Raw genomic sequence first — 17423 nt, forward strand, 5'->3', positions numbered from 1 at the left:
GATGTTATTCCTAACACGTAACGGTGACATATAGAACAAAAAACACTAGCGCTTATTTTTAAAACATTTAAATACTAAACACCTCATTTGCAAATTATCACGATAAATTAAAATTCGTTCAACTGGAAGGCCTCATAAAATATAACGTATAATTTACTTTGTAATTAACATGTTTAATCCACTAATTAACCATGCTATAGCTTTAAAAAAAATAATAGTATTTCAAGACACAGATAAAATCAAAATACCCATTCGAGACCGGTTACATAAAGGAAGCGTCTAAAATCAATTCTCTAAGGCTATAAATCGAAATAGATATTCGGTAGGCCGAGATGAACAGCCGCGTCTTGTCAAATAAAATAAGTAGCAATGTAATGTTGCTGCCCGTATGGCGTTCATAAATAATATTAACAAAGCGTGCGTCAGTAGCCCGTCGACTAGCTAGCTTAATCTATTATCTCAAGAGCTCTATTTGTGTCGTACGTCGTACGGCACTCTCGATTGATTGTCGGTATAATTAGTTGTAGGGAAGCTATCTCTATTCCCTGCCCGGCTAATTGCCACCCACGTCCTTTTTGTTTTTAACGCGAATGAGTAATACGCGATCAATTTTCTTTGATCATTTCGAGGCTCGTTTTGTTCTTATGCAATGAATTTACTTTGCAATTCGTCACTTTCAGTTATATTAATTGCCTATAAATAATTTGAAAATATAAATAAGATTATAAGAGTATTTGATATCATAAATAATAAATTAATTATAATTTTGTTTGCTCGCAAACGAAAAAAACCGACTTCAATTACATCGAGAAGTAATGCAACGTAAGTAGGCGAAAAAAATTTACAAACGCACTAGTCGTCACTACGATTTTCGAGGGTAACCCTCGATTTCTCTGGGATTCCATCATTAGATCCTGGTTTCCTTATCATGGCACCATACCTGGGATATCTCCTTTCCAACAAAAAAAGAATTATCAAAATCGGTTCATAAACGAAGAAGTTATCCCCGAACATACATAAAAAAATATATATTTATAGTCGAATTGAGTAACCTCCTCCTTTTTCGAAGTCAGTTAAAAATAAATATATATATATATATAAGTAACTTAATTTAAATATGTATTTTATTTTTAACCCACTTGATCGTGTATATTTTAATTTCAATATTATTAGAAATAAATAATTCTAATAACCTAAATTTATAATGAAGAACTTTAAAAAGAAGTACGAGTAATATCTATTTAAATTACACAGTATCTTATCGAATAGATTTACTCGTAAAAATTGACCCCGTTTAGATTTAGGTCGTACGTAAACATTTTTATTGTATGACAGATTTTAGGTTAAAATAGATGGGTCCAACCTTATAGAATATTATCAAGCCTAAATTATCAATAATGAACCTACAAATAATTGTTTGGATTGTCTTTAACACACGCTGTGCACAATACCTTAGTAAACAAGCCACTTACAAGGTCGTTTTCGGTAAGGAGCTTCCTCATTCGTTTTAGTGATCTCACGGTCTGTTATCTTTGCGAGTATTATCAATATCATATATATGTTTAAACAAATACGCTAGGTTATGTAAATGCGCTAATTTTTGCGAAGGTTGCCTTGAGACCTCGCGAAAAGCTGTTACGACCTCGTGTTTATCATTGGTGCGATATCGTGATATGCGCAGTAATTTTGTGATGATATTCATTTGTTACTTCCATTACTACCTTCTTCTTGTCCACTTTGCGTTTTGTGTTTTTTTTTTTTTCGACTTGTCATTTGACACCTCTCGAAGGCATATTGAGGCTAGGGTATAATATCGAAATATGCCTTGGAAGAAACTATATGCAAGTAAGTGAACGATAACTTTGTATTATTTATGTGTGTGCTATGTAGATTCAGTAGTTCATATTTTAGTAGATTTTAATAAATTTAGATTTATACTTCTCGTTTCGAATAAATTACTAAAATTTATTTATTTACAAGGGACCACTAGCAATTGTTATATTATAATATTTTAACATTAAAAAGTACATTATGACTTAGTAGTATACAACTCTTTAAGACAACCATAACGTTAATTTTTGGTACAACAGTATCATGTATGTTTAATATTTAATAATATCCAATTCATTTTCATTTCACGGTTATCATACATAAAAAAATAAATAAATTTAAGAATAATTATTTTTACAGTTGTGTAAATATAGCCATTGCAAGTATTAAATACGCCAAAAATAACCCACACACATTTTTAATTTTCAAGAGCACGTCAAACCCGTTTTAATAGCTAAAGTGGATAAATTAGCATCGTATTTTACCGTTTAAATACAGCGGTGCTAAAATAAATTGAATTAATTAGTCTTGATTATATTATTAATTTAATGTATACAAACGAAATGAATGCATCCAACCTGACACGCGTATCTAAGTCAATATATAAATAATATTTATCGAAACGAGTCGGCGAATGCGATATACTGTGAATATATGTAGATTATTCATTTTTATCGGTTTACTATCATATCTATATATTTGAATTCTATTACACAGACTACCACTACAAAGTCTACATTTAAAAAAAATGTTTATTTTATTTAAAATCAAATGTTTGTTAACCTTTTAACGACATAAGAAAACTGTATTATGAAATGTTTCTACAAATAAATTGTGGTTGTAAACATTTACCGTCTTAGAGGACGTGTTATTTTTGGAGCCGCAACTAATAATAGATGTTACAAATAATGTCAGGTCAGTCATCAGTGATACTCGTGACGTGTAATTTCGAGACGAGAAAATAATACTACCATAAATACCCTTTACTGCGATTTTATACTACCCGTGTAGCAAAGATCATCGACATATTTTTGCAGTTTTTCTTTTTTCTATAAATATTTTTTTTTATAAATAAAATTATAACTATTCCTTTACACTGTGAATAAGTAATTACGTATTAAAGAACTTATGATTGCGTTTAATAGTCTGTTACGAACTTGATGCTAATTAATTTTAATGGTAACATTTTACGATATATGATTAAATGATTACTCAAAATATTTAAATATATACCAACTTAAATAAACTCCATAAATTCGTTTGGTTAACATTACTATAAACACTTTAAATATTATGGGCGGCAAGATATCAGATTCAAAAAGTTAAGCACAACAAAGCTCAAAACCGCAGCAACGTCTTGTTAATAATAAACTTATAAATCAAAGGGCGCCGCTTAACAACGTGTTAACTCTCACCAGTCGGCTGTAAACATACGTTTTATTGTGCTAGAGGGGCTCTACAATTAGTCACTAAATTGGTGAGACCCACAGTTAGAACCACCTAACTTAGTTATTGTCTTTATGAAAAAGTGTTTAATTTATAATTTTCTTATACAATTTTCAATAATACTTAATAATTAAATATCTTGAAATTTACGCGAACAAATATATTTATTAAGTAGCTGGCTAATATAATTTCAAGCTACCCTCCAATTTACACTGTACAACGATTTCGCAAGCTCAACGAAGATTTAAAAAAAGATCCCTTATGTAATGAAGTGGATAGGCGGGAGGCTTCAAGGGCAAAGGCCTAATCTCATTTAGCCTCGAAACTGATTACAACATAAAACTATAATTCGCTCTACATGTACTTGCAAGCGGTAAATGAACGCTAAGAACACGGTTTACGTGCTTTCTATTAATCAATACAGGACCTGATGAGGTAAATTACGTTCAAGGTATCGCCTATTAAACTTATCTGAAATCAATCCTAAATATAACATCTTATTGTTAGACAATTAATAATATTACATAGATCGCCATTTATTAATAGGTTTTTAAATAAATGGGAGTATGAAAGAAAAGATAAGATGCTATATCTCGTTACTAATTAGAGGCGTATGAGAAAATCTTATCTGAATATTTAAATAAACTTATAAATATCTTTTGAATATTCATAGTTCGTCATCTTGATTAACTGTTCTCTGTTATCGCACTTTTTATTGCCGTGAAATGTAAAAAAAAATACCTAATATCACCACTATTCAATACAAACCTGCTTTAAATGCGATCGAAGTTAACACTTATCAACTTTTTATTACGGTTACATAAACGTAACATGGACTGTAATATTGCCGGTTTACTTAAGTAGTAAATAAAGTAAATAAAGGTCATGAAACCCATCTCAAAGGTACAAAGCGTAACCTCCGTCACAGATAAATGTCAAACTATTTTTAGTGTTAAAATCAATCGCGCCTTAACGTGTGGCGATACGACTCCTTCCAGTTCCCTAAATGATAATTCAGTGCGTCCTTGCTTGGACGATGTTAACATTACTTCAATAAAATACGACTCGGCGACATCTATCAATAACTCGTCATTGTTTAAAATTCGTAGCTCGTCAGGGATTTGCCACTTCAGCGCGGTCTTGGAATTCATAATACTTTTTATACTATCTTCGGATGAATTTAACGTATGGCGCTTCAGTTATGTCAGCATCATAATTCAGGACCAATATGAATCGATATAAATTAAACATATCTTAAACTAAGTTTTTAATTTATTAGCTCCGTATATTATCATTATAGAAAATATAAGAAACTAGTTCAAGGCGGCACACTTGCGTAGATCAAATGATTTAATTTATCATAAAAGTAATAAATACAATGCTATTATACCCATGTATAGTATTAATGCTAACGATTCGATAAAATAAATAAAGATACTATAATTAACTTGTAGGCTAAAATAATTATCCCGTTTAGGACTCGTACAGGTTAGCTCATTTGATATAAAAATCACTAAAGCCTAGATAAATTGGTGACGTTATGATGCCTGCAAAATTAATATTTAAATTTGTCTAATTAGACGGCGACTAGTCGGCCCATCATTTTACTTATATTGTGGGCTTTTTGCTTGTGTATTGTGTTTTTCCGAACCCCCGACACAGGAAAAAATCCTACTGAGAGCCGTTAAGTGTGAAGCGCCCATTATTATTATTATATGCCTAAAGTTTAAACAATATTATAGGATTTTAATAAAACAGAACTAACGTTTTCATCTTGTCAATAAAATTATATAATAAATAAATTAAATCCATTTACGACAAATGATTTTAATTTAAAAAATACATAACTCTAAACTGAAATCGTCTATAACTTATTGCTTATTATTTACTTCAAAAATTTAAATAAACACACGGGGAAATACGATTTTGGAAACTACTATATTTAATAATCAAGATTAACCTTTAAGTAAGAAACTACACATACTCCATCAAATAAAAATTATAAATAAATCAATTGCCTTGTAGACAAGTTGCAGGCTTATTGCGACAAACTAGTACCTACTGCCTAGGCCACATTTATATTCGACCTCTGCGATTAAAACTTAGAAAAATAATATGAGAAAACATCTAGACATTCTCTTATAAAATGAAAATAAAGAGAAATGATGAAATATTTATACTAAACACTTATTGTTTTTACTGTCTCTCTGATATGTACTGCAATTTCGCGAACATATGTACCTCCACAAATTTATCTGGCGTACTTTTTTCAGAATTATTTATGATGCTTTCCTACTTCTAATAAATCATTTTATCATTACACGCTTCGAATTAAGATAATGTTGATATTTATAATCTGTACTAATATTATAAAGCTGAAGAGTTTGTTTGTTTGTTTGTTTGAACGCGCTAATCTCAGAAACTTCTGTTCCGATTTTCAAAATTCTTTTATTGTTAGACAGCCCATTTATCAAGGAAGATTATAGGCTATATATCATCACGCTAAGACCAAAAGGAGCGGAGCACCAATGAAGAATGTTTCAAAATCGGGGGTTCTTTTTTCCTTTTGAAAGCTTCCGCTGCGTGTGCTGTGAAAACAGTTAAAGTTTCGCAAAAATCATGTATGACAGAATTGATCCTCTTAAAAAGTTCTAAAAAACGTGCTGTGTGGCTACGGCACTAAAGAATTTAGCCACCCCCTCTCTTCCCGTGGGTGTCGTAAGAGGCGACTAAGGGATAACAAGGTTCCATAACCACCTCGGAAATTAAGAAGCCGACCGATGGCGGGATAACCATCCAACTGCTGGCTTTGAAATACACAGGCCGAAGACGGGCAGCAGCGTCTTCGGTGCGACAAAGCCAGTACTGCGGTCACCAACCCGCCTGCCCAGCGTGGTGACTATGGGCAAAACACATGAGTTCACGTTATTTTTGGCGTAAACTTGTGGAGGCCTATGTCCAGCAGTGGACTGTATAGGCTGTAATGATGAAAAGTTCTAAAAAAAGTCCGCGACAGCATATATCTAACTTTTAAGGTTGGCTCTCTATAAACTTTTTTATGCTAACCAAGATTTTTTTATAAACATGATATTAATCCTTATCTAAAAAAATACGTTATTTATCACAAGTATTTAATTTAAAATAAAATAGCCTTTTACATTATTCGATTTCAATGAGTATCTCAGGAGATACCGTAGTTTTAAAATAACATCGCAGCAAAATAATGATCAAATATTGCGCGCGCATGTGTTCCACGCGGACGAAGTCGCGCGCAGAAGCTAGTTATTAATAATCATTCAAAATGATAAACTTGTTATATTAATAAATAATGCTAAGCTCTGGCTATCTATACTATGCAAAGCTTAAAAGCTTAATTTCAAGGACTACTGGTTCGAATGAAAAATAAATATGTTTGTGTTGGATAACCAATTCACCGAGGAAGGCTATAGGCTATTTTTTTTTCCTCAAATTAACGCGGATGAAATCGCGGGGCACCAAACAAGAAAATATTAAATCCACCGTAAGATATTTGTGCTAATCGCTAGTAGTTCGACTAGGTTAGAAATAAGGTGTAATTTTGACAGCAGTCGTTGCCCGCGGTGTCCTCTTAACACAGATACTCAAACTGGAGCAGCTCATGCCTAAACCCAGTAGACTAATCTGTGAAATTACTTTGTATTATAATAACTTCAATCTTTATCTACCTTTAACTTGCTTTATTTATAACAAAAAATTTTTCGCGATTTCGCATGCGTTTATATTATTTTATTAGCCTACTAGATGGTACCCGCGACGTTGCCTGCATTTTATTATTATTTATTTATTTATTTATACTTATTGTACATCACAACTACATTTTAAACAATAAACACATTTAAAAAATATTTACTGACTGTGAAGTACAATGGAACAAATGTACAATAATTGCTAAATAGCCATTTCTTCCAGACAACCCAAATTATTAGCCTCCATTCAAGCCTTTTTTCGCAATAAAAGGTAGCCTATGCCCTTTTCTAGGGTTTAATCTATCTTACTTTTGTATTTATGATATGGATATGGATTACATACAGACAGACAAATATACTTATAAAATTTTAAAATATATTCAGTAGGTCTTATAAATTTCTTGCTATGAATCTTTAACCAGAATGAAAAAAAAAAGTTGTAAAGATATTTTCATATTGAAAATAATTAGATAAAATTGCAATAATGATTTTACTTCTAGTCCTAACAGCCGTGATCCTGAATAATACACAAAGTAATAGTTTCGACTACACCGCAATAGGCATTGATTTATTTGGTTTTAGTTTTGTATACTCGGTAATTGCTTTTGAATTATGTTTAGCCTTACATGCAATAATAAAATAAAACGATAAAATTTACAACAATAATCGTTTAGTACAAAAAAAAACTAATACAAGTAGTTAATGGCTAAATATGCGAGGAATTTTAAACAAAACAATAAGAGTATACGGCTAAGATCTAGATTAGGTAAAACCGAATTTCGGGACCGTGGGGGGATGGGGGGGGAGAGGGTGGGAAACGCTACCCCTGGTACCACTGTCACACCTCGGAACCCCATGGTTGTGGAGATATCCATGGTTAAAGTTTTAAGGTTAGAAGAAGAATTTCGAAAGTTAGAGGAACGCTTGGCTCCGGCGCTACGGGAAGTGCAGCCCTTGCGTGCGAAAGCACGCTCACTCATGCTCCGTACAAAAAAACCGAATTATGGGGTTTTTGGGTGTGGAGGGTGGAGGGTGTAGGGGAATCTATACAAGGTAACACTGTCATACCTCAAAACCCCATGGTTATGGAGATATCCATGGTTAAAGTTTTGAGGTTAGAAGAAGAATTTAAAGCTATTATAATACCTTTGAGCTCGTACTGTTTGCATTGTGTGACAAATCGACACTTTTAAACAAAATAACGCGTCAGACATAATATTCTAATAAAATTAGTAACATTGCATGCAAATTCGAAAAATACCCAAAACCGAATCGGAGCACCCCACTGTCCACGTGGTCGTGGTCTGTCCTACCCCTAGAGTGTTTTTTTTTGTGCCGCGAAGGCGCGAAGGGAGGGCAGCCCTCGCCCGCCGTGCGAAAGCGCGCGAACGAATGCGTAGAGGAGCGGCTGAGGCTGGTCGCCTTCGGCGACCAGCCTCCGCTGCGGAACGGAGCATGAGTGAGCGTGCTTTCGCACGCAAGGGCGGAAGGGCTGCACTTCCCGTAGCGCCGGAGCCAAGCGTTCCTCTAACTTTCGAAATTCTTCTTCTAACCTCAAAATTTTAACCATGGATATCTCCATAACCATGGGGTTCCGAGGTGTGACAGTGGTACCAGGGGTAGCGTTCCCCACCCTCTCCCCCCCCATCCCCCCACGGTCCCGAAATTCGGTTTTACCTAATCTAAAGCTTTACCGAATATACTCTTATTGTTTTGTTGTAAATGTAATTTTTTTTATATATTGCGCCCGCGTGTCTTCTTTCAATACAACTACGAAACTGACATGTCATCGTTTTATTAGAGAAAAGATTTATGAAGATCCATTGAACAAAATTTTGAAAGACAATGTAAGTACCAGTGTTAAAATAAAAAGTAACTTACTATAGCTATGAATACTAAAATTATGTGAATAAATTTATTTTAACGATTTCCAACATTAATAGATAAAGTACATCCCAACGTATATGTATACATATATAATCATGCATACATACATTCATACATATCTGTATGTATACTCGCACATCAATCTAATTTATAAGTTCGATTTAATTATTTTTTGCATTTAATTACATCCATTAGAAGCTATACATCACTTCTGCCCATTATATTAATCCAGTGTATCTTTATTGTACATGAATATGAGTAATAAAAGTGAAACGACAACGTGTCTGTATGTAGTGTTTTAGCGCACGCGTTGTATTTTGTTTGTCACTGAATGAATTTCTGTTTAATTTACCGTGGCAGCACACACTCTAAAACAGCACGTGACGTTAAAGCAATACAAGAATTGCCCGTTTAAAAAAAAGCTTTACTCACTTTAATTAAAGGTCACACAACAAAATGAACAAAATCGTAAGTATCTCAACGTAATAAACTTTTATGATTAACGAGTAACCTGTAATTAAACTATATCGTTTCAGTAACGCTATTACTTACAGCTAAACGTTAGTATAAAAATTCACTCTTAAATAATATTAACATAGATGTTCAATTAAATACAATTTTGGAGAAAAACTTAACTTATAAATAATTAATACGGAAACAGGCTCGTATGAACGTCAATAAAACAAAAAACACGTTTTTAAATCATACATTTCATACATCCGTATCGTTCGGCAGTTTAAATCTAATATGCTAGCGATAAATATACTAGTAATGAAGTTAAGATTTTGTCTATTTAGAGGATTTCATTTAGATTAAACGTCTGATTTCAAAATTTATTTTTTCGCTTCAAAGATGTCGAGGTAGTTAAAAGTATTCTATACAATCTATAACGCGGGTCTAACCGAGCAGTTTATCTATATCTCATCAGTTTTATATGCGGTCTATGACTGTTAGGTATCCTATAATGATGTGCAAATAGCACAATAGTTTTTATGCTGACAATTTGGGGTAAAGTGAATATTAGCCTACTTCCATACCAGTTGGAGGCGAGATGTTCCGTTGATTGAAATAGGTTTTATAAAGTATAATAAACATAATAATAAAGATATTTATATCATTAAATACATTATTATATTAGTATATGATTATCTGTACTAATTTTCGATCAGTCTCGATTTATGCGAACAAACTAACATAGTTTTTTTTAACCGAGTTCAATTTTAAAGTATTAAGTAGATACTCATAGGTTTGTTTATAACCCAATATATTCATGTACTCTAATTTTACTTATGAAAATAATTTTACTAATTAATATATACCATATATCATTATCAGTCATTCGCTAATGATTTCTGTACTATTATATTAAAAATACTCTTATCGTGGTATTCACTATCACAATCTGGGCTTTAAAAAAAACCTAATTCCTATAAACAGACTTGCAAACACATAATAAAATTTTCGAAGAATTTTTCTAAGAATTAAAATTCTCACAAATAAATTATTATAAGAAATAATAATGGTCATCATTGTATAAATGCATGAAATTAAAATAAATAAATATGTGTGTTATGTTATAAAAGAAACAAAATTAAGAATTAATTAAAAGTTATCACTACATGTTTTAGTCGTAAAGATAGTCTTCTATAAATATTTTACTCTGTTACACACACCGCAAACAAGTGACGAAATCGGTCGGATGAACCAAAGACTCGCTTATGTAAATAAAAGGGTCACAAAGACATGAAGTCCTATTTCCATGTTGCGTGTAGGTACAATTCAGTGAGGCGATCAGTCAAACGTCTGGTTTGCGATCTAGGACAGGCCGGCGCCTCGAGATCTCATTGCGTAGAGTCGCGACTAACCGACGCTAGACGTACTGCATTCGCTTTCTGTATTTTAAGAACATTTAAAAATATATATATAACATTAATGTTCACCTGTTATAAAGTTGGATTATATTAACTATTTGCATTTAAGAAAAAAACTCAATACCAATTCCTTAATTAACTAAAGATATGATCGAATAACTATTACAGTTTCACGTTGTCTTCACTATACAATAAACTTACAGTAGCAGATCTAAGACGTGATTGAAAACCATGAAGATAGTTCCACAACACTTTTCAAGACTCCTGAATGTCTGAATCAAATTCTAAATCCATACATAACTGAGTTATTCATCGCATTGCTCCGAAAACGCTTACGTATTGCCAATATTTTTCCTTTTCCAGTCTCGATTTATGCGAATAAACGGTGAACGAGAACAATTCCGAGTGCTTTTCTGTTCGTTTAATTTAACCCCCTCTATGACGACTCCTTGATCGGCAAATTTTCGATACATATTTCAAAAATTTGTAAACACACTGCTAATTACTCTACTTTCCTTCGAAAAAGTATACTTGATTGAAAATATTCATAAAAATTTTCGCAGTAGCATGACATATTTTAAATCTATACAAATACATAAAATTGGAGTGTCTGTTTGTAAAATTAAAATAACCGCATTTTACTAAATGCACATGGATTTATACACGAAACTTATACCAAAATAAAGTTTTTTAAATTTTTTGTCTCTGTCCGTCTGTTTGTTCCGAATAATCTCTGAAACGGCTGAGCCGATTTTAACGGGACTTTCGCTGGCACTGCGAACTGAACAATACCTATAATACTAATAATATTATAAATTCATACTGAACGTATCATAAAAATAAATCAATGCAGACTGATATTCTACTTCAGAAAATTAGGCCATGATTCTTGGCACACGAAGTGTTGATTGAGTGATAATCGATTCGTTATTGTTTTATGAATCACGCTCCGAAGCTGTTGCTTGAATTCAAACATAAAAGCATAACATAAGGACATTATATATTAATACTACTACTTAAATTAGGAACATTATGAAATGAAGATAATACATAAATTTATAAGGATTGTTTGAACACCGTCTCAAGGCTTATAACGGTATTTAAAGTGTTTTGGTTTATGTGATTGTTTTTGGTTAGTTAGCGCCAAATCCAGGCAAGTGTTATTTAATAGGTCGCGGAAAAAGTCTTCGTATTTTCTAGTAAAAAGTCGTAATTAAATATTTTTGGTGGTATTGTTTGTAATTAGCTGATGATGAAAGGTGACATTTTAAAATGGAGGTTACGAAATAGCTGAAGATCTGAGAGTTAACCGTAAATCAGATTTGACACATTTGAAAAAGGCTGGCTATACGATATAAGATTTGGTAGGGCACTATTCATTATGAGCTTTTACCGCCGGCCAAAACCATCGATTCGGATTTCTACTGGCAACAGCTGATGAAACTTTAGCAAGAAATTAAGAATAAGCGGTCAGAATTAATCAACAGAAAATTTGAGGCGCGACAACCGTCTTTAACCACTCACCAAAAGTCGAGAGAGTTTGACTGGGAAGTCTTAATGCATCCACCATATAGCTCCTCAGATTTCCATCTGTTTCTGTTTCTTCGGTATTCTTTAGTTAGAGTTAGAAAAAAGTTGTAGTGGCTTTTTAATGAGAAGACCCAAAATTTCTGCTGCCACGGAATGCTATCACTACCTACGAGATGGCTCTAAGTCATCAAACAAAATGGTACATATTATAATTAATGTAAATAAATTTCATAAAATTTTACCTTGAATTTCTAAATAAAATACGAAGAAACTTATTCCCCGACCTAATACGTTGATTAAAGAAGAGGCCATTCAAGATAGAACTGTCGATGCATCGTGTCAAGGCTTACAAGTTTAATTGTATGTGTATCTCGAGCTTGTCACGAATAAGTGAGACGATCCAACAACCCTAATTTAACACAGCCATTATATATATACTTATGTGATCTAAATTTATAATCATATAGTAAATATGAAAAAATTGTTAAACAATAAATTAGACACCATATAACTGCATCCTTACGTAACGTAAATACAATTATCAATGCATAAGTTTAATTTTTATTTTTAGCGCTGGTGGAAATATAAGTCCGAAAGTTTGAAAATGTTTTTAAAAAACTAAATAATACAACGTGAAGTGAACTACGTGCAGAGTTCAAATACGTATGTATAACATAAATCCTAAACACAAACATTCATAAATGATAAAATTTGCTGCGCGAACGATATGGTTTGTAATTATTTTATTTTTTATATTAAATAATAATGATAATACTCATTGTTGTTTTTATTTTTGTTGCATTTGAATTTATTAAAATAAAGTTTATACGAAATTATATAATAAAGTACTAACAGTATAAAAGGTGAACATTAAAATTGAGACAAAGCGATAATGCTAAATTTTATGCTTTGATTTTGTGGTGTGTATACTTACAAAATTTTAAAATTGTATATGCAATAAGTATAATATCGTGCTACAGAATAACTTTGTTGATATACAGGAAAGAATTGTTAATTCGCCTTAAACTAATTCAATATTGCCGTCTATTGCGTCACAAACTAGACAGTTTTAAGTACACTAGTTATAAACACGTTGCCATAAAAACTACGCACACTCTTCAATATTTAAAGAGAATATTTTTAATTGCACATCACAAACTTAAGCCAGCAATTTATGTCAAGCAATTAAAGAATAATTTTACATCACATATATGATTTCACAGCAATCGATTATCAAAACTAACATTACAAATATTTCTAAAAATAACATCAATATTGATTGTATCTTTTTCTCAAATGTTACACGAATAAGTTGTTTTGTAGACAAATAAATTAATTTCATATCAAATATACTGATTGCACAGCAAATTAACTATTCTTGCAGCAAGTTACCTATTAGCATATCAAAACATGCTGGCATAAAATACTTGAAATTTCAAATGACACGCTCAGAAAATTTATGTTTCTACTAGCGGCCCGGACAAACTGCGTTCCGTCATAAGTTAATAGTCTTTTGTTTTTCATTTTTTTTTTTGTATTAAAACCTTCCGTGGGGTTGGCCTTAAGAAACAAACAAAAACATATTAGCTGAATTGTTCGAGCCATTTTCGAGTTATGCACTTAGCAACATACGTTTTTATTTATATAGATATAACATTATATCTTATAGATCTCACGGACCAAGAAATAAATAGCATTTTATAAATAATGCTTAAGGCGAAAGACAATTATAATTCAAATATTCTTATCACATTGCTTCTTGTTAATATCGCCATATGATATTCAGGCAGTCTGATAAATACCTAATACACAAATACATTGCAAGGCAATTTTTATTGTTTACTCAAATAATTAGTTTGTTGGGTTGGTTTGGATTGTTTTTTCTATATATATGAATAACTGAATCCAATCTTGATTAGATCATTTTTGATGATTACAAATTAAATTTATTTTTTGTAGTTATCTTCATTCTGTTCTTCTGACAAAACCCGCTCTTACAATTCAATAATGTTACAGAAAAATGGAAGTTTCTAACTGTTCGTATGCTATTTTATAATTGATTGTCGATACTAAGGTGTAATAATAAAATAATGTTTAGCCTATATTTTCAAATAAAATGCTATTCTACTTAGATAAATTGCACCGTGATAAAAAAAAGAACAAAATTAAATAAAAAATGTAATAAGTTTACTGTGCTCTAGTCATTATTAGATGTGCGTTCATAAAAAAAGCTGTACATTTAAAAATAAATAGCGATACGCCACGAGAATAAATTGTTGCTAAATTAAAAATAAAATATTGCAGTAAATATTAAGCTGTACAATCAGTATTTTTAATTAGAATTGGGATTTTTTTCATAGTACAAAATCAACATTTTTCGATTTGCAATTAAAAAGAAAAATGAAACTGAATTTTACTTCAAAAATTTTGAAGATATTTATTAATTTAAAAAGAAAAAAAGGAATAAAGCCACATATTGCATCTAATCCGTTATTTAACTTTAAAATCGGTATCGCGTAGTCTGTTCTACTTGCAGTCTATGGAGGGGCCAACCCTCGACAATTCAAGGTCACAAGGGTGCTCACAATCCGATCTGTTTTATTTATGAATGCTGTTTTAAATTGCATCTATTTCAGTGTACACTTACCGTGTAAGGCATCCATCGGTAGCTTACATTGTAACTTATTATATTGTTAGCAATTAAAAAATAAATTGACGGGTGACGTTTACGTGTTGAATGAGATAATTGTTTTACTACTCTGTTTTTTTAACAAACTTGTACTGAGTATGTCTCTCGCACATTTCTGATATGGACAGAGTGAGATAGACCAATGTTAGGGGTGGGGTCAACGCCTTTATTCTTGTTTTGAAATTGTAAAGGCCCGTTCATATTGGATACTTCTAAAATTTACTGTGAAAAAAATAATTTCATAAATAAATAATAACAGTAGTTAAGTTAAAGTTTATAAATAAAATAATTATTATATAATTCTTGTAATCTTGAAAACTATCGTCATTACTTCCTTCTGATGAACTTTCTACAGACACATGAATAATATATTTTCTAAAGAATTGTACTTCGTACATTTCTGTTTTGATCTTGGTTATCACATGATTGACACATGACGACCATTTTCGAATATCCACTTTAACTATTTCTTGTAACAAAATATTTCGAACTTCATCAATTTTATAACTTTTGTTATTTGCTGCCATTTAGCTCTTCACTTGAGCCCAAACAAGTTTAATTGGGTTGAGCTTACAATGATACGGTCGCAAACGTATGATGAGACGGTTTGTGGACTTACCTTGTCGTCTACGACAAATTTTTTAAAGCGATCTTTGTTTTTTTAACTAAATCCAAAATTTGCAACTTAAACATTTATACTTTAACCTTTCAATAATGTCTTGTTTGCGAGATGAAGTTGAAGAAGTTTTGTCAAGTTTTCGAGAATGATACATTATCTTACAGAATAACTGCATTTTCATCCAATTTAGGCAAAACGTCTTGGAACCAATTTTCAAACACTTTGGCGTCCATATCTTGGCGTTAGTTACCGATTTTATTAGATTCAAAATATTTCAATCCTCCTTCTACAAATCTTAAATAAAATAATATTGCCTATATGTACGGTTACAATCCGTTTGCTTTTCCTGCAATAATAATAATAAAGCACCCGTCAGTGACTCGGACAGACTTAGTTTTATATGACTAGCATTTACCCACGTCTCATCCAAATAATATATACATAGTAATTTCGTTTTGTCTCGCTGCCTCTACTTCGTCTGAAGATTTTCTTCGCCACAAACTGTATCCGGTTTTTCTACTAAAATAAGATATTCTACTTTTTTTATAGGAAAATCCCAAAGTTTTTAGTGCTTTGACAGCGTCGATCTTGACATAGACTGGAAACCAGACTTTTATCTTATGTAGACATTTTACTTTAAAAATAAAGTTTATGGACCACATTTCGAAGAACGCTTTTCGTAAAATCATCATCATATTAGTTAATAACACTCAAGCGATTTTTTTTTCGGTGATTTTGGTGGTTCACCTGATGTCATGTCTCCGATAACCTTAAAAAGACGAAACACATCTGTTAATAGATATCACATGATTTTTTTATTTATAATTTAGTTTGACGTAATTTATAATTTACTAATGTCTATTTAATTAATTGATTTATTAATAAAAAATCATTACATAGTATAAAACAAAGTCGCTTCCCGCTGTCTGTATGCTCAGATCTTTAAAACTACGCAACGGATTTTGATGCGGTTTTTTTTAGTAAATAGAGTGATTCCAGAGGAAGGTTTATATGTATATATGCATCATATAGTAGAGGAACACTGATAGTTTTTACAGTCGTGCGAAGCCGGGGTGGGTCGCTAGTAATGTATAATTTAATATTGTTTTCAATTATATATTATTATACAATATTAACTTCAACAGTAAAATGTTTTCCTTGTACACCGTAAAGACATGAATTCCTTTTCAACTTGATATTCTCTCTCATTCTCTCTCTTGATATTCTGAGCAATTTCTTTATGTGATCTATTACAATCAGAATCTATAAATGATTTAAACAAATTGTATATGCTTTGTAATTATTATATAATACAAATTGTATATAGTTTTCCTGTAGATTGCAAAGGGCGCTTAGTACGCTTAACTACAGGAAACATGTCCGCTATGGCTCACGAACAAACAATATCGTCTCGTTCACTTACTAAAACACGTGCTAAGCGCAGGTAGTTGCTGAGTAAATGGTTGTGCGTGTACTACAGTGTTTGTGTGAAACGGACTCTATGTTAATTACGTGGACCAATAACAACGTAGCCAAACCAAGTTTTCGGTAATCGTTTAAAAAAAACAGACTATAATTCAAAATATTAATTTTCATTTATTAATTACAATGTAAAATAACCGTCAATGTAACGAAAAGTAAATAGTCTGGGATATTGTTTGACTATTCGTCGCATAGTAATTAAATATTAATTTCACATACACATATGGACGTAAAAATTTAAATATGAATTTCTCTCTCATTTATAATATCATCTCTCATTGAAATAAATTTTGTTTTAAAACTATATTAAACTCAATAATTTTAGCAATTTGTTACATTGAAAT

This window comes from Melitaea cinxia, chromosome 16 (assembly GCF_905220565.1).
Source record: "Melitaea cinxia chromosome 16, ilMelCinx1.1, whole genome shotgun sequence".
In the NCBI taxonomy this organism is placed as follows: domain Eukaryota; kingdom Metazoa; phylum Arthropoda; class Insecta; order Lepidoptera; family Nymphalidae; genus Melitaea; species Melitaea cinxia.